The sequence below is a fragment of the Ovis canadensis genome, chromosome 8 (assembly GCF_042477335.2).
Source record: "Ovis canadensis isolate MfBH-ARS-UI-01 breed Bighorn chromosome 8, ARS-UI_OviCan_v2, whole genome shotgun sequence".
Lineage (NCBI taxonomy): Eukaryota > Metazoa > Chordata > Mammalia > Artiodactyla > Bovidae > Ovis > Ovis canadensis.
Window position 1 is genome coordinate 19,276,176 of NC_091252.1, and position 27,371 is coordinate 19,303,546.

Sequence of the window (27,371 nt, forward strand, 5' to 3'; positions counted from 1 at the left end):
ATGTGAGCATTTAGTACTGACTTGGAGGAAAAAGTACTAAGAACAGCTTATTTCATTGAGAAGGAGGAACTTAATGTTCAAGGAGGTGAGTAATAGCATCCAGATGAAAGATGTAACTAGCTATAAAATGAAAATGATAGCAGAGACAATTTATTCACAAAGGAACAGCAAATTTATTGATGGGATTTATCTAGTAAGTGACAGTGAGGAATAAAATAGACTGCTATTCTGATTTAGGAGAAAATCACTCTATGCAGAATAAATAGAGCAATTTTCTCTGATGATACAGAAATACTCCACACTTATGTCAAGATGATGAGCAATGTTGTCAGGCCAGCATTAGCTTAGGGAAGAAAATCAGTGGTGAAAAATATCAGGCTTAATTTTAACATTCTTGGCAAAGATACCCCTATATGATGACTAAACAATTGCTTCACCACACACATTCTTGCCTGCCCCATCTCTGGCAGGTTAGGGTTGAACTGGAGTTACAAAGTGTTAGTCGCTCAGTCATGGCTGACTCTTTGTGACCCCTTGGACTATAGCCCACTAGGCTATTATGGACAATTCCATAGAATTTTCCAGGCAAGAATGCTGGAGTGGGTTGCCATTTCCTTCTCCAGAGGATCTTCCTCATCCAGGGATCAAACCTGTGTCCTGCACATTGTAGGCAGATTCTTTACCATCTGAGCCACCAGGGAAGCAAATGAAATTGTCAGGTCAATGTCCCAGGTTCCTCCTCAGTCAAGTTTATTCCTTCTTAGGAAATAGTCCCATGAGGACAGGGCCCAGAAATAACAAGAATAAGAAATGGGCTGTGGGGCTTCTCTGGCTGTCCAGTGACTAAGAATCCAGCTGGCAACGCAGGGCACACAGGTTCAGTCCCTGGTCTGGGAAGATCCCACATGCTGCAAGGTGACTAAGCTTGTGCACCACAACCACTGGGCCCACGTGCTGAAACTACTGAAGCCTGATAAGCCTAGACCGCAGGCTCTAAACAAGAGAAGCCGCCACAATGAGAAGCCCATGCAACGCAACTGGAGAGTAGCCCTCGCTCGCCGTGATTAGAGAAAGCCCTTGTGCAGCAGCAAAGATCAAATGCAGCTGAAAATGAAAAGAAAGAAGGAAAGACAATGGCTAAGTGTCTTTTGATACAAAGAAAATGATTGCTTCACCTTGCTTTCTAGAGTCTTCTAGGCAATTTCATATGTTACCTCTAACCCTAGCTAATATAAAATGAAGAGAGAACTGTAGCAAAACAGAATACTGTCACTTTTATTGTCTTTTGTTGCCACCAGATGAGGGAAGGTATTTTGCCTCCACAGTCGTCAAATAAAAATACTGAGTCTTTGAAAGTCAGCATGCTTTTCACTGAATTTATCCTGAGGCTGGGTTCCAAAGGCAGCGTATCAGCTAGTTGCATCATCAGTGGTCTTGTCATTGTCATTCTCTGTGATAAATGTTGGGTTCATTTGATTACATCCCCTCACTCTCTCTTTCCTTGCTGAAAGAAAACCTTTCTATTTATGTGGTGCTAAGGATTCTTTCATACCTCCAAGATATGGAAAGAGAAGAAAGCAAGTTGAAGAACAATGTTCCACATTCAGTGGTGTGCACTTAGGGTCCAACACAGAGCACTGGACGGAGGAACAGCTAACAGTTGAGAACTGTTGCATCTGGGGATAGGAGGGGAAAGCAAGAACAACGTCAGATGGGAGAAGGGGCACATTCATGTTTTTTTCTAAATATTTCTGTGTGGTTTGACTCTTTTACAACAATAACATATTCATGTATGACTTGTGTGATTTTTTTTAAAAGGACAATAAAATAAAAGATGCATTCAGCCAAAGAGAAATGGGGCTTTTGCTTGCAATGCTACTTAAAGGTTAATTTTTGTGAAATCAACCAGTGGTCTTAGGTTCCAAGGCAATTTTTCTGTTTGGGTCTGTTACCCAGGAGATCGTCTCTCTAGGAGATTTTCGTTATCTTTAAATTATTTGCCTGAAAAGTTGAAGATATCAAAATATTTCCAATGTACTTAAAGTTTTAGCTTTGGGCAGCATTAACTAGAGCTGTCCAGAAATGAGAATATACTACCAAAAATTTAGACTTGTGACTTTTCTTCTAGTACTTTTCCCAGAGTGAAGACATTAAAAAAAAATGCTTTTAAGGGTCTAAGTTGAGAACTTAGGTATCACCCTTCTCCACAGCCATTTACCAAACTCTACAGGTAGCTTAAACCTTGGCTTTGGGTCCCTAAACCACTTCTTTGTTGTCGTTGTTGTTTCCTTGATGGTTTAGTAATTATCATGAGAGAGTTGTGCAAAGGTACACTGTCAAGAGGCACCGAGGAAGAAGAGAGAAGACTCTCAGGCTGTCCTTCTTGACACCTTGACAAGTACAGCGTTTTCAATTTACATCAGCTCGGAAACTGCAGATCCGAGGTGTTTGTTCTTGGTCTTCCATTCTTCTTACACTTGATCCTGCCTTTTCCCCAAGTCTCAATTAATCATATGGAAATAATACTCTCAAGCTTGTAACATAGCCCAGATCTTTCAGGTGTGTGCTAGGTACTTATCTACCTCCAGCTGCATAGTTCACACCTTCAGTCAGATAGCCCAGAAGAATGACAGCTTAAAAGGAATGAAGGTGGACTCATCTCTCTCTACCCCAAATCTACTCTACCTCCTATGAACCAGTAGTTCCCAGCCAGTGGTGGTTCTACACCCCCTAGTTATATTTGGCAATAGTATCTCAAGACAACTGTGGTAGAGGAATACTGGGCATTTGATGGCTAGATCCAGAGACGCTATTAAACATCCTAAAATTTACAGGACCCTCTCTCCCACTAAGCAGCAAGAATATTTCACCCAAAATGTCAGTAAGGTCAAGTTTAAGAAAATATTCATTTCTGAAATGACTGAGAAATGGTGAATTTAATGGTTGCTGCTGCTGCTGCTGCTAAGTCGCTTCAGTCGTGTCCAACTCTGTGCGACTCCATAGACGGCAGCCCACGAGGCTCCCCTGTCCCTGGGATTCTCCAGGCAAGAACACTGGAGTGGGTTGCCATTTTCATGGAAAATGGATTAATGACTCATAAATAAGGACAACATAATCCACCCTTAAAGTCATCCCTGTTTTCTCCTTCTCCCACTTCTGAATCTAGGTATTCATGAGTCCCACGGATTCTAGATACAATGGATCTTCACGCTGCTCCTGCCACAATCCTGACTTTGGTTCATACTGTCTTCAGTGATACATCACTCTTTTGATTCATTTCCCCTTTCCCTATCTCCTTCCATAGTAGTCTATTCCTGGTATTTGAAGGAATTTGCCAAAAGATAAACATATTCATTTCAGTTCAGTCGCTCAGTCATGTCCAACTATTTGCTCACCCATTGACTGCAGCATGCCAGGCTTCCCTGTCCATCACCAAGTCCTGGAGCTTACTCAAACTCATGTCCATTGAGTCAATGATGACATCCAACCATCTTATCCTCTGTCGGCCCCTTCTCCTCCTGCTTCAATCTTGCCCAGCATCAGGATCTTTTCAAATGAGTTAGTTCTTCACATCAGGTGGTCAAAGGATTGGAGTTTCAGCTTGAGCATCAGTCCTTCCAGTGAATATTCAGGAATGATTTCCTTTAGGATGGACTGGTTGGATCTCCTTGCAGTCCAAGGGGGTCTCAAGAGTCTTCTTCAACATCACAGTTCAAAAGCATCAATTCTTCAGTGCTCAGTTTTCTTTATAGTCCAACTCTCACAGCCATACATGACTACTGGAAAAACCATAGCTTTGACTACTTGGACTTTTGTTGGCAAAGTAATGTCTCTGCTTTTTAATATGCTTTCTAGGTTGATCATAGCTTTTCTTCCAAGGAGCAAGCGTCATTTAATTTCATGGCTGCAATCACCATCAGCAGTGATTTTGGGGCCCCCAAAATTAAGTCTCTCACTGTTTCCATTGTTTCCCCATCTATTTGCCATGAAGTGATGGGACCAGATGCCACGATCTTAGTTTTCTGAATGTTGAGCTTTAAGCCAACTTTTTCACTCTTCTCTTTCACTTTCATCAAGAGGCTCTTTAGTTCCTCTTCACTTTCTGTCATAAGGGTGGTTTCATCTGCATATCTGAGGTTATTGATATTTCTCCCGGCAATCTTGATTCCAGCTTGTGCTTCATTCAGCCCAGCATTTCACATGACGTACTCTGCATTTTAGTTAAAAGAGCAGGGTGACAATATACAGCCTTGACATACTCCTTTTACTTCACTCTCACTTAAAACCCATCATACTGTTTTCATTGCCTGTGGATAAAATCGGAGCTAATTTGATCCCTTTCAATCTCTTTAGTGCCTTGTTTTTCAAATCCCCATCTCGGTCACCAGCTCCTCCAGTCCTCCATACATATCAATGAATTGAAGATCTAGAGAATTTATTGCTATTTTCAGCTTCTGTGCCTTTGTATGTCAGCATGGAATGCCATCTCCTTACTCTGTTTTTTCTGGTTCACTCATAGGTGTTATTCAAGATGCAGCTCATGTGTAAATTTTTCTGAGAATACCTTTTTTCTAACCAACCTAAGTCTACAGAGAATCCCATGCTTGTCAAAATTCATGGTTGAAAGTAACAGAATAAGATTCTAGATAATTTAGGTCTAAAAAGAAATTGATTAAAAAGGGTAGTAACAGCTGTACTGGGTTGAGTAGTGTCTTTCAAAAATTTATGTCTTACCCAAAGACTGTAAATATGACCTCATTTGGAAATAAGGTCTTTGCAGATATAAACAAGTTAGGATGAGATCATACTTAGTTGGACTTCCCTGGTGGCTCAGATGGTAAAGAATACACATGCAGTAGGGGAGACTGGGTTCATCCATGGGTCAGGAAGATCCCTGGCGGAGGGAATGGCTACCAATTCCACTATTCTTGCCTGGATAATACCACGGATAGAAGAGCCTGGTGGGCTACAGTCCATGGGGTTGAAAAGAGTGGGCCATGACTGAGCATGATGAAGCATGCATATATGCGTGTCTGCACACACACACAGTTAGGGGAACCCTAAATTCTACATGATTGGCATTCCTATAATAAAGAGGAAATTTGGACATAGACATACAAACCTACAGGGGAGAAGGTCGTGTGTATGTGATGGCAAAGAGAGAGACTTAAGTGATGTGTCTCCCTAGGAACATGCCAAGGAAGTCCAGGGCCTCCCAACAACCACTGGGAACCAAGGAGAGAGGCTGGTACCTTCAGAAGCTTCAGAAGGAACCAGTCTTGTAACACCGTGATTTCAGACGTCTGGCCTGTGGAATTTGGAGATAATTGCTTTCTACTGTTTAAGTCACCCAGTTTGTGGGTATTTGCTATAGCAGCTTTAGGAGGTTACTTATGAAAGACCAGATACTCAACAGGAAGAATAAAAATGTGTGGTATGCGTGGTGTTGCTAATTGTCAAGGTAGAGTTCAAACCCTTCTCCAGAATGGTTTCATGAGAAAGCTGTCTCTTGACACCTGCTATTACCACCAGCCCCACCAACCCACCAGGAACACTTCTAGAACTCTGAACTCTACCACTTCTAGACATTTCCTGTTGCATCCTGAATCTACAGCTCATTTCCAGGTGCCATAAGCTCTTCCCAGCTTCCTACATGACTCTGTTCACTCTCTTGGGTGAAAGGTGTTCCTGGCAGGGACGAGCTGTACAATTTGTGGAACCCAGCACAGAATGAAAATGTGAGGTCCTTCATCCAAAAATTATTAAGAATTTTAAGACAGTGAGAGAAGAGCATTAAACCAATTGCCAGACCCTTCTAGGCACACGTCACACACCTATTACACTAGCCTTGGCTTTTAATCATTCTTGAGTGATATACCCACAGTCTTCACTGAGAATATTCAGAGGAATACTGTCTACTCTCCTCAATCTTTATAATGAGGAACAAGGTCCCCCTCCTCTTACATGCACATCCCTCTAAAATAGGAAAGTGATCTGATATTTGGCAACAACAAGATAAATGTTTCAGGGTAGAGCTTATATATATTTTATAGCACTGCATTACAACTGACTACTTTCACATCTGTCTCCTTTACTAAACCGTTAGAAGACAAATGCTGAATTGAACAACTATAATCTTCTTCTGTGGCCAACACTTTAAAACAGGGATGACTCACATATATGATATGCTAAAATTTCATTTTTTGATGCTTTAGTCCTCTTTGCATAGATAACTTTAATCATATGAAATATCTGCAGAAAGTTGTGATACTTTGTGTTTATTTCATATGTACTCAATTGCCAGACAGCACATTTTTTAACGAATGCATTATAATGAAGATGTTACATGTATTAAAACGCAAACTATTGTCTAGGTTCTGTCTTGTAAAACATCACCCATTTGTAGGCCAAATCAGTTCCCATGTGTCCTCTCTCCTTTCTACCAACTGGTAAAGGGCTCTGTTTTCTGACCACCCCCACATGACTTCATGTGCTCATCCAGTTTCTGTTCCAACTTTTCTAGGCAGTCCAACCTCCGGAAAGATTGGATCTCAAGACTGAATGAACTCTCCACATTCTCTTTTGAAAGATAAACATGCACTCTATAAACTTCATCGGCCTAAACAACAGAAACATCTGTTTAGGCTCATGTGCAGCTTTTTGGCTGAGTTCAGCAACAGGGAGGTTTACCAAGTGTGTTCATCAGCTGTGTTCCGCAGCACCCAAACATCATCGCTGGTCAGAATGATACACTCGAGAGATTACCAAGCCTGGGAGTAACTAAACTGGATAGCTATCCATAAACAATCCTGGTAACACTATTACACTATCCTCACATCCCAGTTTTGTCTTCCATGAGAAATGATTTTAGGATATAAATAAGCATGAAACGTAAAAGATTGCTTAACTAGATAGGGTAATTAGATCACTTCAATGGACATAAATATTGAGTTATAGAACAAAGCCCAGAGGAGCTTCCCAAAGGCTATTTACTCTATCCACCAATGCCTGTAGCCAGTCATTCTCACCAGATTAAAAGCCCCGAATATTCTTCTCTGTAGGTTATGAGTAACATCAGACCTGTTAGCCTTAGGATTCTAGTCCTGTGGACTTGGTGACTCAGCAGTGAGTGAAGAAGTATTTATGAAGTACCTACTATTTGACACAATCATGTGAAAAATCATACAGATTCTTAACAGTCAGCATCAACCTTCAAAATATGTGTCACTATCTCCATTTGATGAAAGGAAGAGTCAAAGCTCAAAGAGTTTCAGGGACTTAAATTCAAAAAGATAACAGATGAAACGATCAAATTATAAATGTAGAACTCTTGAATCTATATTTCCTTACTGTTGATATTTTTCTTTTCTCCTATGCACTATGCTGCTGCTGCTAAGTCGCTTCAGTTGTGTCCGACTCTGTGCGACCCCATAGACAGCAGCCCACCAGGCTCCCCCGTCCCTGGGATTCTCCAGGCAAGAACACTGGAGTGGGTTGCCATTTCCTTCTCCAATGCATGAAAGTGAAACATGAAAGTGAAGTTGCTCAGTCGTGTCTGACTCTTCGTGACCCCATGGACAGCAGCCCACCAGGCTCCTCCGTCCATGGGATTTTCCAGGCAAGAGTACTGTATAAACCCCTTTTAAAATTTCACATGTGTTGGGTAGTTTGAATTTGATATTTCTAAGTCACCTGTAATTTAGTAGGAGCTAAGTTACCATATAATTTCTAACATTACAGTTAGTAATGAGCAAGTTTTGAGGAAGAAGGTACAGAAACAACTTCTCGGAAAGAGCTAGGAGTCAATAACAAAGAGTAGCTAACAGGAAAGTATGAAACAGTTGAAGAAAATCCATCCATTTCACATTTTTAACAGGCCCAATCCTGTTCCTGTGTATCTTTCTTGGGAAAAAAAAAAAAAGTGAAAGACTCTGTACCTAACTTTATGCAAACATTTATGAAAGCTTTTTATGACTCTACTTGATGTTACTGGTTTTTATAAGACACATATATATTCCACCCAAGAGTCCCACTGTGTTTCTTAGTATTCACTTTTAAAATATGATATGTGTATATGTAAGATTATTTACATATGTCTCTGCGTATATTTGTGTTTATGTGTGTTCTGCAATTATGTTTCATAAATCTGTAGAGAATCTGTGATTGACTTTTAAGATTCTGGCAACAAAAATGAGCATTCAAAGTCCTGAATTCACTTCTCTTCTACAAGAGCCTTTGTTCTGTCATTCAGATTCAAATTGAAATACAACTGACTGAATAGAAAGGTTGAAGCTGAATCAAGTCCTTTGACCTCAGGCAGAATAGAAAAGAAATGCAGACTGAGGCTCAATGGTAAAAAATCTGCCTGTACTGTAGGAAACTCTTCGAGAGAGTTCCATCCCTGGGTTGAGAAGATCCCCCGCAGGAGGAAATGGAAACCCACTCCAGTGTTCTTGCCTGGAACATCCCATGGACACAGGAGCCTCGTGGGCTACAGTCCATGGGGTCGCAAAAGAGCTGGACACGAGTGAGCAACTAAACAACAGCAACAGACTGTTTAAACAAATCGTTTCCATACTCTATTTTCCAGAAATGTTATTCATACTGAATGCCAAGTGGTGAGCCCTGCTGCTGTGGCCTAGGTGCTCAGTAGTGTCTGAGTCTTTGCGACCCCATGGACTGTAGCCCGCCAGGCTTGAACACTGTGAAGCTAAAAATCACAGGTTCACCCTCTAATTCAGCAAGAAAAAGCCCAGTTCCGAAATTAAGGGTCTTTTTGTGTTGCTTTGAGTCAAGACTTTCATCATACTCATTTATAGAACAGTTCAATGGGCTTTTAAAGATATTGTTGTAATTTAGAAAGTTAATGCATACTTATTGACAAAGATTTAAAATATAGAAAAGTATACACTTCTTATATTCACAACCATCTTTTTTAAGGCATATGAATAAATATCCAGCCTTTTAGATAGAGTGATAGAAAAAATAAAATTAGTAATACTTTAGTAAAAGAGTATAATGTCTTTTTAAATTTAAATAATTATTTATTTTAAAATCTCATCAATGGAAACGTATGAGCACAAAAATAGAAGAAAAATAATCACCATACTCACCACCCTTCTAAAGGGATTATTTTACATTAGTTAATTTTCTCATCACCCTTCTAAAGGTATTATTTTACATTAGTTTATTTTTGTGCCTTTTTGCTGTGCATGATGCTGATGACATTGCAGGCATAGATTCTGGGGCAAATATTCACAGATAGAAGAGATGGGATAACATAGAGTCTTGATGACAGATAATATCTATCGAGGCTGGTTTATTAATTTTCTTTTACAATCTAAAACACAGCCCACAAAGACTCAGGTCTTTCCATAAGGGCTTTAACGATCCAGAAAAAAGATGACTGAAATTCCTTGGCACTAAAAATGATTTCTCTTTGTGCAGTTCGGCTTTTGCGGATAGAGGCAAAAGCACTGTGTTCAACTGCTCAATTTCATAGATAGTTTAGACACGGTTAACAAGGGCAAGTACAGAAGGACAGTCTTGAGGTTTTAAGCACCTTGCATCCATACTGTGGGATAAACAGAAATAAAGGCTTTTCCTATGATTATCAAAGGGCAGAAGCAGAAACAAAGCAACTGAAGAAAACATAGAGGTCCAAATTCCACCCTGAGCTACAGAATTCACCTGGCAACATATGACCCAACTGGATCCTTGGGACTGGGATTTCAATCAGTTAACAAATAACCCATAAATAATCCACAAATCCATTTATACCAATATTGCTCCATTCTTAAGATTTTCATTTCAACTTATCATACATTTGACCAAATTTAATCTTTAGGTATTTTTAAGAACAGTGTGACATTGTGCAAGTCCTTGCATATTTAAGAATGCGTTGTAAGACACATTTAAGACAATGGTATTAAATATAACTGGAGGGTTACCACTTTGTCCTTTTGAAGTCCTATTAGGGAATCTCTTTTGTTGACCAACATTTTGTTGTGCAAAAGAACCTGATTTTGACTGCTATTACCCTGCTATGGCAGATGATACTCGAAACCTATCACAGCCTTCTTCAGTACCTCTTTCAGTGCCTCTGCCTATACTGCAAAAGATACAAATCACAATTTGCATTTTCCTAATTTCTCTGCAGCTAGGAACCTGGATTTGAGCTACATTTTACCACTTAGATGCAGGCACGTGGTACCTAGACAGAGGAAGTAAGCTGTGCTTGGCCAGCTGTGCTTGGCCATAGAAATAGCCAAAATAGAAGGAAGATGCCTCCAAAACCCAAATGCACTGGGTTTCCTTGTAGCAACATTCAAGGATCCAGTCACCAGCTACATGAGTGTTTAACAGCAGTGTGGCAGCTTTCTAAGCCCTTCATTACAATTACGGCAGTATGCTATTTTTTAATTGAAGTGTAATTGTATGTTAGTTTCATGTTTACTACATAGGGATCTGACATTTATATACATTTTTAAATGATGTGGTAAGTCTAGTAACCATTTGTCTCCATACAAAGTTGTTATTGCAATATTTCTGTCCATATTCCTTATGCTATATATTACATCACTGTGACTTATTTCTATAATTTATTTGTACTTCTCAATCTCCTTCACCATTTGCTCCTCCATCCACCTCCCTTCTGGCAACCACCCATTTGTTATCTGTATCTATGAGCATGTTTTCATTTTTTCGTTATTATTATTTTGTTTTATTAGATTTCAGATATAAGTGAGATCATAAGATACTTGTTTTTCTTGAAGTCTGTGTGCTCGCATGCTCAATCGATTCAGTTGTGTCTGACTCCATGCGACCCGATGAACTACAGCCTGACAGGCTCAAATGCCTGTGGGATTCTCCAAGGCAAGAATACTGGAGTGGGTTGCCATGCCCTCTTCCAGGCGGTCTTCCAGGGATCGAACCTGTGGCGTCTTCTGCGTCTTCGGCACGGCAGGAGAATCTGTTACCAGGGAGCCACCTGGGAAGACTTTCTTTGAATCTAGAAGATTTCAAATGGTGACCAACTGATTCTTCCCCTTCCTAATTAAGATGTGCTCCATTTCTGGCCAGTTCAGTGATGTCGTTCAGGGAGTTTTTAACTTAAAAAGGCTAACCAAGATACTCCCTAAAGACCTTACAACAATAATTCTTCTATTATATTCTCTTTTACTTAACATAGCCAGGATGTGTTCAGTTTCTTGCAACTGGATCCTAACTGATACACTTTCTTAGATGCTTCTAGAAGGTTGTTCTGTTGTTGTTGTTTTTCTTGTAACTTTCTATAATCTGAGAAGAGATTTTATCACCTTATGCTTATAGCTATGGTCCTATTAACACAATTTCAATGGCACCATGCTCAAAATATTTGATCACAATTGTTATAATCTTTCACAGGATTCTTGTCCCCCAAGTGTATCCAGAATTCTTCAGTGTGCTTCTGTATATCTATGAATCATCCTTAGTGTTTACTGCTGGATTAGCTCAGAAATTCTCAACTCCACGACTCATTTGTACCACAGGGATGTCACTTACAGCTGGAATCCTGTTCATAGCACAAGCCACCCAGTTGTCATTGCCCAGGTACTGGAGAAAATTAACAACTACAATGTATCTTTTTACCTCGGTGCCATTTAAGCTAAAACTCAGTCACTTTAAAGTGCTGGAAATCTACAGAAATGTGATGCCATGAATTTGGAATCCCATGAAACTATAACAGTAGAGCTGGAATTCAACTGTGTTTTGATCCCAGAAATCCATGTCTTGATTCCTACAAACTACATATGCTGCAGTGAAGAGGGACATTCTTGAAGTGTTCCAGAATCCCATGATGGGGTTCTTACAACTCTGCTAGGCATACACAGAACTCCTGATGGACTGGACGATTTCTAGCAGTGGCCTCCAAAGGAGACTGGGAAACATGCTCCAGTGTTCTAAAGAGCACAGTTAGTCACATAACACTTTCATTGGTCTCTTCTCTACCTGCTTTTGTCCAACAGCCATCTGATTCTATTTACAGAAAGGATTACAGTATCTCCTTATCTTGACAAATCCCTAAAAGTGCCTTAACTGTGCAAAGAAATGTTCAAAGATAATTGGGAAGGCACATAGCTTAATCTTAATCCGCTGGGAGCTTTTAAGTTTCACCTTCAGTCTAATTAGAACACATTGTTCCAACTTTAGTTTAAAAAATGTTGCCAGTTCCCTTCTAGAACTAGATTCTTTACAGTAATTTTACTTGGAACACAGATCAAAAGTATTTTTCTTAATATCTGTTTTGCTTCTGTTTCATTTTTATTTCTACTTCAGAAATGAAAGTTACTCAAAAGTTAGATAGTTATTAAGCCTCCTGTATTCATTCAGTTCAGTTCAGTTCAGTTCAGTCCAGTCACTAATTAGTAAAAGTGCATCCTTGTCTAATAGTACTCTACGGATTTACTCCAAATATTAACAGCAAAGTTTATTTTATATATAAATATCAGTTCAGTTCAGTCGTTCAGTCCTGTCTGACTCTTTGCGATCCCATGAATCGCAGCACGCCAGGACTCCCTGTCCATCACCAACTCCCGGAGTTCACTTAGACTCACGTCCATCGAGTCCGTGATGCCATCTGGCCATCTCATCCTCTGTCGTCCCCTTCTCCTCCTGCCCCTAATCCCTCCCAGCATCAGAGTCTTTTCCAATGAGTCAACTCTTTGCATGAGGTGGCCAAAGTACTGGAGTTTCAGCTTTAGCATCATTCCTTCCAAAGAAATCCCAGGGTTGATCTCCTTCTGAATGGACTGGTTGCATGTCCTTGCAGTCCAAGGGACTCTCAAGAGTTTTCTCCAACACCACAGCTCAAAAGCATCAATTCTTGGGCATCAAAAGCATCAATGTCTCTGTTTGTCAATATGCTGTCTAGGTTGGTCATAACTTTTCTCTCAAGGAGTAAGCGCCTTTATTCATTACCCTCCCTCATTATTTTTTTATATAATTTCTCTTTCCTTTTAGTTATGAGAACACTTAAAATCTGTCCTCTGTCTCACTCATTTCTTTTTCTGCACAATTTTTCTCTTTAATTCTTTAGTAAACTATAGTAAATTCTTTAACCCAGTATGAACTTTAATTCTACCCTTATTATTTTTGTTACCTAACATGGATTATCTACTTTTTAAAATATTGTCTAATATCTACTTTTCACTTCATCGAGTCCTCATTTTGGTTCAGTTTCTCATATTCTCTTTAAAGCTTTATGCTTCTCAGGAGAGGAAGGAGGATGGGATGAATTGGGATTGGGATTGACACACAGACACTACTGTGCATAAAATAGATAATCCATGAGAACCTACTGTGTAGCAGCGGAAAACAGTGGCTGACTTTATTTTTGGGGGCTCCAAAATCACTGCAGATGGTGACTGCGGCCATGAAATTAAAAGATACTTACTCCTTGGAAGGAAAGTTATGACCAACCTAGACAGCATATTAAAAAGGAGAGACATTACTTTGTCAACAAAGGTCTGTCTAGTCATGGCTACTGTTTTTCCAGTGGCCATGTATGGATGTGAGAGTTGGACTGTGAAGAAAGCTAAACACAGAAAATTGATGCTTTTGAACTGTGGTGTTGGAGAAGACTCTTGAGAGTCCCTTGGAATGCAAGGAGATCCAACCAGTCCATCCTAAATGAGATCGGTCCTGGGTGTTCGTTGGAAGGATTGACGTTGAAGCTGAAACTCCAATATTTTGGCCACCTGATGTGAAGAGCTGACTCATTTGAAAAGACCCTAATATTGGGAAAGATTGAGGGCAGGAGGAGAAGGGGACAACAGAGGATGAGATGGCTGGATGGCATCACCAACTCAATGGACATGAGTTTGGGTAAACTCCACGACTTGGTGATAGACAGGGAGGCCTGGCGTGCTGCAGTTCATGGGGTCACAAAGAGTCGGACACGACTGAGCAACTGAACTGAACTGTATAGCACAGGGAACTCATTGGTAACCTAAATGGGAAGGAAATCCGAAAAAAGAGGGGATTTATTGATTCATATAGCTGACTCACTTGTCTATATAGTAGAAATTAACACAACATTGTAAAGCAACTATAGTCTAATAAAAATTAATTTTAAAAAAAAGCATTATGCTTCTCTGATGGAAAGTAAGCCTTCTTCTAATAATGCTTCATACCTTAAGTATAATTGACTATATCAGCGCTTTCTTTTGATTCAGTTCAGTTCAGTTCAGTTCAGCCGCTCAGTCGTGTCCAACTCTTTGCGATCCCATGAATCGCAACATGCCAGGCCACCCTGTCCATCACCAACTCCCAGAGTTTACTCAAACTCAGGCTCATTGAGTCAGTGATGCCATCCAGCCATCTCATCCTCTGTCGTCCCCTTCTCCTCCTGCCCCCAATCCCTCCCAGCATCAGAGTCTTTTCCAATGAGTCAGCTCTTCACATCAGATGGCCAAAGTACTGGAGTTTCAGCTTCAGCATCAGTCCTTCCACTGAACACCCAGGACTGATCTCCTTTAGGATGGACTAGCTGGATCTCCCTGCAGTCCAAGGGACTCCCAAGAGTCTTCTCCAACACCACAGTTCAAAAGCATCAATTATTCAGTGTTTAGCTTTCTTCACAGTCCAACTCTCACATCCATACATGACCAATGCAAAAACCATAGCCTTGACTAGACAGACCTTTATTGATAAAGTAATGTCTCTGCTTTTGAATATGCTCTCTAGGTTGGTCATAACTTTTCTTCCAAGGAGTAAGCGTCTTTTAATTTCATGGCTGCAATGATCATCTGCAGTGATTTTGGAGCCCCAAAAAATAAAGTCTGACACCGTTTCCACTGTTTCCCCATCTATTTGCCATGAAGGGATGGGACAAGATATCATGATCTTAGTTTTCTGAAATGTTGAGCTTTAAGCCAACTTTTTCACTCTCTTCTTTCACTTTCATCAGAGGCTTTTTAGTTCCTCTTCACTTTCTGCCATAAGGGTGGTGTCATCTGCATATCTGAGGTTATTGATATTTCTCCTGGCAATCTTGATTCCAGCTTGTGCTTCTTCCAGCCCAGCATCTCTCATGATATACTCTGCATATAAGTTAAATAAGCAGGGTGACAATATACAGCCTTGACATACTCCTTTTCCTATTTGGAACCAGTCTGTTGTTCCATGTTCTTTTGATTAGCAGTTGCCTATTTCTTCTTCCATTTTATTTTCTATCATTCTGGATCCTCATATTTAAGTTGACTATCTTATAAGTGCCACATAACTATCATTTGTAGTCTTCTACTTGGAGTACTCAGTTCATTTCTTTTTAATATTATTGCTGAAGCTATTTGAGATTTGTAATATTACTATTTTTTTAATGTCCTGCCTAATCCATGTTAACTTTTCTCTCCCTGTGTCTCTTCTTTTTTGATTAATCAAGTAACTTCTATTATGCCACATTTTGTTCCAAATTATCCTATTATTTACAATATAGTATATTACATATGTATATGTATTAAATCTATATGTTTATGTATTATGTATATGCATTGGGTTGGCAAAAAAATTCATTCAGTCTTTCCATCAGATCTTACAGAAAAAAACTCTAGCGAATTTTCTAGCCAATCCAATATAATGTGTATTAATATGCTCTACTGTATAAATAACAAGGTAATAGGAAACAAACAGTTTATTTTCCTTTTTCTTTCAACAATCAAGCTTCTCTTTCATAGAAATAAGATTTATCTCATGCTACTGAGATTGCCCTTCTGGATCATAAAAGGGGCTTACATGGCCATCTTAGTACCTTATTCTTCTGAAAAACTAAGTTAAATGATCTAAGATTAGATTTTTCAAGAAGTGGCAAAGTTAATAATTTATACTAGATTCTTCTTTTGCTGGTTACACTAAAGATTATAGCATTCTACATTGAATTATTAAAGAAAACCAGTTATAATGATAAAAGTGCTTGTGCAACAGAAAGATATAATTCTAAATATGTATGCTTCTTATAACAAAGCCTCAAAATATGTTTTAAAAGAAACAGAAAGGATATGTCAAACTACAATAAATTCTATGAGTTCATTATTAAACTTTTTTCATTCTAATAACTTTCTTCAGTCCTCATGGTCTTACAGTTTTGAATTGACATTATTTTAAAATATAAACAGAAATCTAAATGGTATGTCTTCTTTAAAAATTTCTATACTATTTTAAGTAATATGTATAAAATACTATAGAAAGAAAAAGAATTGCATTAACTCTGAAAACATATTTAACACAAATTAAATCATACCTCTAGACTCAGCAATTACTATTTATTCCTATTGTATCAACACAGATACGAGGCAAAGGGCAAATAAGTAAATGACTTGATATATGAAGCGACCCAGTGTCTGAATCAAAATTCAGTTCAGTTCAGTTCAGTTCAGTTGCTCAGTCGTGTCCGACTCTTTGTGACCCCATGAATTGCAGCACACCAGGCCTCCCTGTCCATCACCAACTCCTGGAGTTCACTCAGACTTATGTTCATTGAGTCAGTGATGCCATCCAGCCATCTCATCTTCTATTGTCACCTTTTCCTCCTGCCCCCAATCCCTCCCAGCATCAGGGTCTTTTCCAATGAGTCAACTCTTCGCATGAGGTGGCCAAAGTACTAGAGTTTCAGCTTTAGCATCATTCCTTCCAAAGAACACCCAGGACTGATCTCCTTTAGAATGGACTGGTTGGATCTCCTTGCAGTCCAAGGGACTCTCAAGAGTCTTCTCCAACACTACAGTTCAAAAGCATCAATTCTTCAGCGCTCAGCTTTCTTCACAGTCCAACTCTCACATCCATACATCACTACTGGAAAAACCATAACCCTTAAAATCCGTGAATTTTGGACTCACTAGCATTATGAGTCCAAAATTTGTGAATTATGGATAAATGCAGAAAACCAGCTTGATTTATTCCATGTGACATCTACTTTACCTTGAACAATTTCTTGAGTCTGCATTGTAAAGATGATCTTCAGAGTGGCATGGTGGCAACTTCTACCCAACTCCAGTAGGTAGATGTCCCTTGGTGATTTTATGGGTTTTATTGTTCTGTTAATTTTGTTTTGCAAATAAAAGAAAACCAACTTCTCCAACTAACTACAGCAAGAATAGAGTTCATGTCTTTGCATCCAAAGGAGCTCTCTCGTCTCTGCCATTCTCTGCTTGTTGATTTAATCCTCCAAGATTGACATCTTCTGTGAGTCTGGAAACATGTTCCATGTTTCAGATGCCTATTATGACCAAGAGAAGCTGAATCTAGTTTTTTCTTTTCCTAAGAAAGGACTTTGAAAGGTGTAGATTTAATTACATTCTAACCTCTGTGTCAACTAGCGGAATGCATTCACTAGAACTAGATAACTGAAATGGGTAAAAAGTGTTTTGTTTTTTTTTTTCTTCCCCAGAAGAAAGTTGCTATTCCCAGAAACAAAGAAGAGTGCGCTGTTGTAAATTTTCTCTCACACTCCGCCCCCCACAAAAGATATGTTGAACTCTTAACATCCAGAATGTCAGAATGTGACCTTATTTGGAAATAGGTTGATATAGATACAATTGGCTAACATGAGGTCATACAGGAGTAGCCTGGCCCCCAATCCAATATGACTGGTGTATTTATATAAAAATGACTGCATGAGGACAGAGAGACGCCACAAGGAGAATATCATGGGAGCACAAAAGCAGACATTAGAGCTGTGCAGCTTCAAGCTAAGGAACACCAAAGATCACCAGGAATCCACCAGAAGCTAGGAAGAGGCAAGGAAGCATTCTACCCTTCGGGTTTGAATGGAGCATGAACCTACCAACACTTTGATTTCAGACTTCTAGCCACTGAAACTAGACAATAAGTTTTTGTTGTTTTAAGCCACTCAGTGTATGGCACCTTGTTTTAGTGGCTTAGGAAACGAATAGAGATCTGAATATCTCGTTTCACTGCTATCTTAGGAATAGGGTTTGATGAGGGGATCCTAGAAAGACAGGTGAATGCAGCTCACAATTTCCAAACAGTGCATCCCTTGGGAGTAATATATTGAGGTTTACACAATGGCCAGAAACCACTTGGATGACTGGCAGATATTCAAAGGAAACAAGAGGAATGATCAGGGAATGTTAATAGAATACATTTAATTAAAACATAATGCCAAGTTATATGAGAGGATTCGTAACCTTTTTCTGTTTCAAAAATTGACCTCAATTTCAGTTTTTACTTCTAGTGCATGCTTTTATTAGAAATAGAAAATTATTTAAACATTTATATAGGATTTTTATGTGCAAGAGTAACTTCTACATTTAAAAATTTTCCTTTTAAAGCTCAGCAAACAACGTATAAAATGTTGGGAAGTCTATTCACTCCTTACAAACCATTTCTTCCTTAACAACTTTCTCTAATTTCAGAAAAGATCATTACTACTTCTTTGCTATATCAAGAGAGAAGTAAAACCTTTTTTAAAAGGCAGATACTGTTTGACTGATTGCATATTTGACCAACTGTGTCAGTGAAGCATCCTTTAATGAGTAAAATAACCACCATTACTTGTTCCTTTGGGTTATGCTATTAGAAATACAAATTTTTAAAAGGCTGTGTTTTCTGGAGGAGTAATATGACAGCCAAGTTAGCAATTAAACTTCCAATTTCAACTGAAAGAATTATCTGATTTATTTATATGCTTATTTAAACTACACTCTTCTTTATTACAGAAGAGATTTTTAAGTGGTTGAGCAACGTCCAGTCCATTTCTACCACTGACTAGATACATGAATTTTAATTATATCTTAGATTCTCCATCTTCAAATTGGGGAAAATGAGCCCTTATTAGAGAATGTTTTTGAAAATTAAAAGGAAAATTTTATATCAATGTTTGTCATAAACAGTAAGTGCTACCTGAATGCTCATTGCTATTATTTGTTTTCCTAGCTGAGATCAGAAATATAAAGAGATGAGACCCACATGTGCTTTTGGAAAGGAGCTGGGGTGGGGTGCTGGGTACAGATCAGCTTGGTGAAGCTCACGTGGAGAGCCCTGATCACCAAGGAAACAAATGAAAGGATGAGGAGAGACACAGTGACGACCAAGGAGGAAGTTTAAAAATGAACTTAAAGTGATACAAGCCACTTTGAAAGACTGTTGGGTACATCTTACAAAGCTAAATGCTGTCTTACTACATATACTCCAGCAATCATGCGGGAGTAAGCAAATGAATATCAATATTAGTTGATGGTTACTAACCAAACATACTGCGGGACATTTCACAGTCTTGTATAAGTCAAGTCATTATGCAGCACCCTTAAAACTTACACATATGCTGTATGCCAATTACAATCTCAGTAAAACTGAAAAGAAAGGACAGCATGTTCACATAAAAACCTGCACATGGATGTTTATAAAAAGCTTTATTTACAATCACCAAAACTTGGAAGCAATCAAGATACCCTTCAATAGATGAATCAATAAATAACCCGTGGTACATCCAGACAATAAGATAGTATTCAGTGATAAAAAGAAATGAGTGATTAAGTCACGAAAAGACTTGGAGGAAACTGAAATGCACATTGCTATGTAAAACAAGTTCATATGAAAAGGCTACTTACTGTATGATCCCAACTATATGACATTCTAGAAAAAAACAGGACTATGGAGACCAGGGGAAAGTGGGCAGGTTGCATAGGTACAACACAGGAGATTTTTAGAGTAGTAAAACTATTTTGCATAATATGGTAATGATGGATACATAACATTATCAAAACCTGTCAAACTATAAAACACAAAGAGTGAATCCCAATATAAACTGTGCAGTTCACCAGGCTCCACTGTCCATGGAATTCTCCAGACAAGAATACTGGAGTGAGTAGCCATTCCTTTCTCCAGGGGATCTTCCCGACCCGGAGATCAAATCAAATCTGGGTCTCTTGCATTGCAGGCAGATTCTTTATCATCTGAGCACCAGGAAGCCCAATATATTACTATTGATTCATCAAGTGTAACAAATGTGCTCCCACTAATGTAAGATGTTAATAACAGGGAAAGCTATGGAGAGAGTAGAGGGATTCTCTGTACTTCCTGCTCATTTTTTTTTTCCCTCTAAATAGAGTCTGTTAATCTAAAGCAAAACAGACTCAGTAACCTCACAACTAGAGCATGTCATATCCTAGTTACCGTTTGATGTTGCCTTTGAGACTTTGCATAGAGTCACAGGATAATATCTATAGCAGCACTTTTGTTTATTAAATGTATTTTCTAATCTTGTTCCAAACAGGACTTAAGTAAGCTAGATAAAAAGGCCTGGGTACCAGTGCTGTGAGGTTTCCCAGGTTGCACTAGTGGTAAAGAATGTGCCCGCCAAATAAGAGACTCAGATTCCATCCCTGGGTCGGGAAGATCCCCTGGAGGAGGAAATGGCAACCCCCTCCAATGTTCTTGTTTGGAGAACCATCTCCATGGGATCATGGACAGAGGAGCCTGACAGGCTACAGGCCACAGAGTTGCAAAGGGTCGAACACGACCGAAGTGACTTAGCACACACCAGTGCTGTCATGGGTAAATACCTGTGCAAGCTCTGAAGCCAGGGTGGACCAGTCAGGCTGCTGGTCCATTGCTGCAGATGGTCTCTGGGCCAATGGCACTGAGGTCATCACAAAGTGCCCCTGTATTTGCTCCCTTTTGCAGACAGGCTGCCTGAAGCCCTGTAGGTATTTAATACACAAATTATCTAACCTCAGAAATGTGTCAAGCATTTCATCCCCATAATTCAAGTCTAAGAAATGTCTTCTTGAGAAGTCACTTTCATTAACTGCAGTCACCCAGGGCATTTGTGAGCAGCTTTAGACATTTCTGTTCAGAGAAAAGATCTCATTCTTGTCTACTTTAGAATATTTACTCTTTCATAGGCTTCCTCTTCAAGTCTATTTGCTTTAGTTCATTCATTTCTCTTTAATAACACCATCTGGTCTTTGATTCTTTTATAAAATTGCCAACCTAAGGAATATGGTCCAATAAACACAAAGCTCTAAACTGAACTTCTCTTCCCTTCAGACTCACAGATAGTGTATAGGGGGAGACGAATGCTCTCATAACAGTTTCCAGCTTTCTCTTTTCCTTAATAAAGCAGTGAATTGAGCCCCAAAGAAACTCTGCAAAGCCTAGGACACCAAGATCACCACTGGAAGCTAAGAAGAGGCAAGGAAAGATTCTCCCTACAGGCTTGAAAGGAGCATGAACCTACCAATAGGGAGCATGAACCAACCCTTGCTAGGTGGGTTCTGAATCTATCTCAGGAAAAAAAAAAGAAGGAAAAACCATAGTCTCTGACTTATCACATACATTTCAGCCACTGGCAAAACCTACCTTTTCTTTTGGAGAAGTAACTGTGTGATAAACCATATCTAGAGATGACCCAGAGTCCACTCTTCTAACAGGTTTAATTATCTAAACTAGTATTTACCAAAATATAATGTACAAACCACTCTTGGTGTGAAAAGATGTGATGTTATACATGAATAACCGTAGTATATGATAGTTGTGCATTTATTTCATTGTGCTTTATAAAATATAACTATCACATTAAATACATGGTTTTATGGATATTATAGCATGGAAATGAGAGGGGAGAGACTATTGTTAAAGATGATATAGGTGATACATAGCTAAGCAAAATTATTGTTGCTGTTTAGTCACTAAGCTGTGTCCAACTCTTTGCAACTCCTTGAACTGCAGCATACCAGGCTTCCCTGTCCTTTACTATCTTGCAGAGTCTGCTTAAACTCATGTCCACTGAGTCAGTGATGCCATCCAACCATCTCATCCTCTGTTGCACCCTTCTCCTTTTGCCCTCAATATAGACAGGCAAATTCAGATAATAAGGCTTGAGAAACACAACTTTCAACAAGCAATATGGACACATGAAATTTTCCTAATAAATTACAGTCATAACTGACTCTGGCTTTTAAAAAATAAATCTAACCAAGGGAAATGAAAGGCAAGGAGAATCTAAAAGTGTTGGGATTAAGTCCAGTTAATTCGTAAAGTTTGTTGGTTATGTCAGTCTTTCTAATCAAACTTTCCTTCAAAGTCAGGTCATGGTTTTAAGTTTAAAATTCTCTGTAAGATGTCCATTCTTATGCCTTAGACTTCCAAAAAAGATCACAAGTCCATTTTTACATGTCACAATATTTCCCATTTAACATTGCCAAGACAAACTTCAGTGTTGACTCCCAAATCTACTTTTTTTTTTTTTACTTTTTGCCCCAGTTAATGGTTATCTTTAGCCAACCAAGTAGAAAATCTTTCATGCTCGTGAATATTACTTCATGGCCTATTACTTCTACCTCTTAAATAACTTCCAGACAAATTCACTTCTACTCATTGATATTATGGTTTCCTAGGCCTTATTATCTCTCCCCTCTTTGGGTCCAATTTTCGCATCTCTTTCTCCAAGGAAGTTTCCCTTCCACTGAGTGCCTTCAAATGTTTCCCTAAAGCACTCATTTCTTATCACACTCAATTATAATTTTCTGTTAATTTGTCTCATTGTCTTTATTAGACAAAAGAACTGCTGAATCTATCAACCTTAATCATTGCTGCATCCCCATCAATTGGTAACACAGACATTTAGTAACTATTTTTGAATGAATGAATAACATGAAATGAAATAATGCAAAATAAAATGACTAATGGATTATTTCAATAGTTTGTAACTGGTTTATCTCAAAATTTGGCATCTCTTAGTCCATTATCTGAAGCTGGAATTCTTGCTGTAAAATACAACCTAATACCATGGTGTTATTTCAGACTTCTGGGTTGAAGGTTATGTAAAATGAACTTAGGCTCACTGAAAAAAATTAAAAAGAGGAATTAACTTCAAGGATTGTAGCCACTAGTGTCAGTTCTCTTGCCCATGCCTCCTTGGGTCAGTACCTGTCACCCACCAGGGGGTCCTGGTGGGCCCGTGCTCTCAACAGCCAGACCTAGAAGCTTCTCTCAGCCATAGGCACAGAAAACTAGAATTCTCTCAACAGTGGGGTCTTCTCAGGGAGGGTTCTTCTTCCTTTTCCTCTTTTTTTGGCCATATCATGTGGCATGTGGGATCTTAATTCCCTGGTCGGGGATGGAACCCAGATTAGAAGCTCAGAGTCTTAATCACTGGACCATCAAGGGAGGCCCCAGTTCAGTTCTCAGCAAATGACTGACAGACACAGTGGTAGGAACATCTGGGGCTCCCTGCACCTCTGACTGTGCAAACTCCAGGGGGATGACCAACACTGCCTGCAGGACTGCCCTGAGGTGTTGAGCCTGAGCTCCCCCTCCACTGGGTTTGTCTAAACACTGCACCTCCTTTTGTTCCCTGATCCCATTTATTCTACTTTCTTATTTTCCTGGGAATGCTTCTAAAATACTTGTCTCATGACTCTATATTTTAAGGTCTGCATCTAGGAATCCAAACTGAGATAAGAATGCATGCTGTCTAAGTTAAGTTAAGTTGCTCAGTCGTGTCCGACTCTTTGCGACCGCATGGACTGTAGCCAACCAGGCTCCTCTGTCCATGGGATTCTCCAGGCAAGAATACTGGAATGGGTTGCCATTTCCTTCTCCAGGGGATCTTCCTGACCCAGGGTTTGAACCCAGGTCTCCTGTGTTAGAGGCAGATGCTTTAACCTCTGAGCCACCAGGACTCAAAACTAGGAAAGCGTTCAAGTTTTTGTTTCTTTTAATTTATTTATTTTAATTGGAGGCTAATTACAATATTGTAGTGGTTTTGCCACACATTGACATGAATCAGCCATGGGTGTACATGTGTCCCCCCTGTGAACCACCCCCACCTCCCTCCCTATCTCATCCCTCAGGGTTGCCCCAGTGCACTAGCTTTGAGGGTCCTGTTTCATGCCTCGAACTTGGACTGGTCATTGATTTCACACAATTCAGGTTTTGATAGGAGCTAAGACTAGAAATATCCTTGGAAAGATCGAAGGCAGGAGGAAAAGGGGGAGACGGGATAAGACGGTTGGATAACATCATCGACTCAATGGACATGAGTTTGAGCAAACTCCTGGAGATAGTGAAGGAACCGGAGTCCTGGTATGCAGGAGTCCATGGGGTCACAAATAGATGGGCACAACTGAGCTACTGAACAGCAACAACAATTTCAGGAGAGGAGTTTCACTTTGTCTCCAGGCTCAACTTTTCTCTTGATAATTGCTCCATGTTTACCTCTCTGCTTCCAAATTCTCTTAACAGAATATGTAATTCCATGGATCCCAAGTTAAGATTCCCATCTCTACTTTTGGGTGGTCCTCAGATCCAACTCAAAAGACACAGAATCTGATGGAGCTAACCTGATTAGTGCCTGTATCTGAAGTTTAGCCAACAATCCACAGCCAGGGAGATAAGGTCCTATAGTACAAAACAAAGGAGGATTAAGCAGAGATTCTGCAGAGGAAGAAAGAATAATTGTTAGCTGACTAGGGTATATATAAAAATGTAAAGTAACACAATGATTCTGTACTTAAAATCCTTAAGCAGCCCCTAATACCTTTAAATTCCAAAAACTTTTCCAAGACATGTAGGGTCTTTATCATGCAGCTTCAGCTACTGTCTCTACCTGTTTTAGAACCCATGTTAACTGTTTATTACACATTTGCTCTCTTATCTCTGATGCTTAGAATTTACTGCTCTCTCTTACTGAAGCATCTTATACCTTCTATATACACATCCTTAGTCTCACCAACTCCCATTAGTACTTCCAAATTAACACAAGCATCAGAATCTCTGCAAAACCTCTGCTGATACACTGAGTCTGTCTGAGGGACTCCCCTTCTCTATATTACACCACACTGTAACTTTTTGTCTGCTCAGCTTCTTCACAGATAGAATAGAAAGTCCTAAAGGCAAACAAGCACTATTTCTTATTACGTGTTATTGAAACTGTTTGTCACAGGTTGGGACTTGAACACATGTGCTGGGACTCGAACCCAGCCAAAATCCTACTTGGGACTTGAAACCACATACCTGGGACTTGAACCCAGCAAAAGCCCTTGGTACCTGGTTTCAGGACCTAATGAAGTTCAGGGTCTTGATGTCTCATCACAGAATGAATTCAGTAAGAGAAAAAATGATATGTTCAGTTCGGTTCAGTTTAGTTCAGTCGCTCAGTCCTGTCTGACTCTTTGTGACCCATGGACTGCAGCACGCCAGGCCTCCCTGTCCATCATCAACTCCCGGAGTTTACTCAAACTCATGTCCATTGAGTCAGTGATGTCATCCAACCATTTCATCCTTTGTCATCCCTTTCTCCTGCCTTCAAATTTCCCAGCATCAGGGTCTTTTCCAATGAGTCAGTTCTTCACATCAGGTGGCCAAAGGATTGGAGTTTCAGTTTCAGTCCTTCCAGTGAATATTCAGGACTGATCTCCTTTAGGATGGACTGGTTGGATCTCCTTGTAGCCCAAGGGACTTTCAAGAGTCTTCTCCAATTCGAAAGTATCAATTCTTCAGTTCTCAGCTTTCTTTATAGTCCAACTCTCACAGCCATACATGACTACTGGAAAAACCATAGATTTAACCAGATGGACCTTTGTGGGCAAAGTAATATTTCTGCTTTTTAATATGCTGTCTAGGTTGGTCATAGCATTCTTTCCAAGGAGCAAATGTCTTTTAATTTCATGGCTGCTGTCAGCATCTGCAGTGATTTTGGAGCCCAAGAAAATAAAGCTTCTCACTGTTTCCATTGTTTCCCCATCTATTTACCGTGAAGTGATGGGACCAGATGCCATGATCTTAGTTTTCCAAATGTTGAGCCTTAAGCTGACTTTTTCACTCTCCTCTTTCACTTTCATCAAGAGGTCCTTTAGTTCTTCTTCATTTCTGCCATAAGGGTGGTGTCATCTGCATAACTGAGGTTATTGATATTTCTCTCAGCAATCTTGATTCCAGCTTGTGCTTCATCCTGCCTGGCATTTTGCTTAATATACTTTGCATATAAGTTAAATATGCAGGATAACAAGATACAGCCTTGACAATATACCCATTTCTGATTTGGAACTAGTCTGTTGTTCCATGTCCAGTTCTAACTGCTGCTTCTTGACCTGCATACAGATTTCTCAGGAAGCAAGCCAGGTGGTCTGGTATTACCATCTCTTGAAGAATTTTCCACAGTTTTCTGTGATCCACATAGTCAAAGGCTTTGGCGTAGTCAATAAAGCAGAAATAGATGACTTTCTGGAACTCTCTAGCTTTTTCTATGATACAAAGGATGTTGGAAATTTGGTTCCTCTGGTTCCTCTGCCTTTTCTAAATCCAGCTTGAACATCTAGAAGTTCATGGTTCACATATTGCTGAAGCCTGGCCTGGAGAATTTTGAGCATTACTTTGCTAGTGTGTGAGAAGAGTGCAATTGTGCAGTAGTTTGATCATTCTTTGGCATTGCCTTTCTCTGGGATTGGAATGAAAACTGACCTTTTCCAGTCCTGTGGCCACTGCTGAGTTTTCCAAATTTGCTGGCATATTGAGTGCAGCACTTTTACAGCATCATCTTTTAGGATTTGAAATAGCTCAGCTGGAATTCCATCACCTCCACTAGCTTTGTTCCTAGTGATCCTTCTTAAGGCCCACTTGACTTCACATTCCAGGATGTCTGGCTCTAAGTGAGTGATCACACCATCATGGTTATCTGAGTCATTAATTAATATCTTTTTTGTATACTTCTTCTGTGTATTCTTGCCACCTCTCCTTAATATCTTCTGCTTCCATTAGGTCCATACCATTTCTGTCCTTTATTGTGCCCATCTTTGCATGAAAAGTTCCCTTGGTATCTTTAATTTTCTTAAACAGATCCTCTAGTCTTTCCCATTCTATTATTTTCCTCTATTTCTTTGCATTCATCACTGAGGAATGCTTTCTTATCTCTCCTTGCTATTCTTTGGAACTCTGCATTCAAATGGGTATATCTTTCCTTTTTTCCCTTTGCCTCTCACTTCTCTTCTTTTCTCAGCTATTTATAAGGCCTCCTCAGACAGCCATTCTGCCTTTTTGCATTTCTTTTTCTTGGGGATGGTAGGTAGGAAGTAGATTTATTCAGATTGAAAGAGAAGCACACTCAACACACAGAGTGTGGGGCATCCCAGAGGCCAAGTGTGGCTGTGTGGTTAGTGGTGTGGAAACGTGGTGTGGTTAGTTTTTATAGGCTGGGCAACTTCATATGCTAATGAGCTGTATCATGGAAAAAGCAAGAGAATTCCAGAAAAACATGTATTTCTGCTTTATTGACTATCCCAAAGCCTTTGACTGTGTGGATCACAATAAACTATGGAAAATTCTGAAAGAGATGGGAATATCAGAGCACCTGACTTGGCTCTTGAGAAACC

General features: G+C 39.5%; 1 long non-coding RNA gene across 2 annotated transcripts in view; it reads left to right on the forward strand.

Moving 5' to 3' along the window:
• The window catches only part of LOC138445210 (uncharacterized), a 104,280-nt gene that overhangs the window by 41,113 nt on the left and 35,796 nt on the right, over positions 1-27,371 (forward strand). The window contains exon 4 of one of the 2 annotated variants that reach the window (XR_011258751.1): positions 5,189-5,408. The exons of the other annotated variant lie outside the window; for it this stretch is intronic. This is a non-coding gene — a long non-coding RNA (uncharacterized lncRNA). Of the gene's footprint in view, positions 1-5,188; positions 5,409-27,371 lie in introns of those variants that run through there. 2 annotated transcript variants of the gene reach the window in all.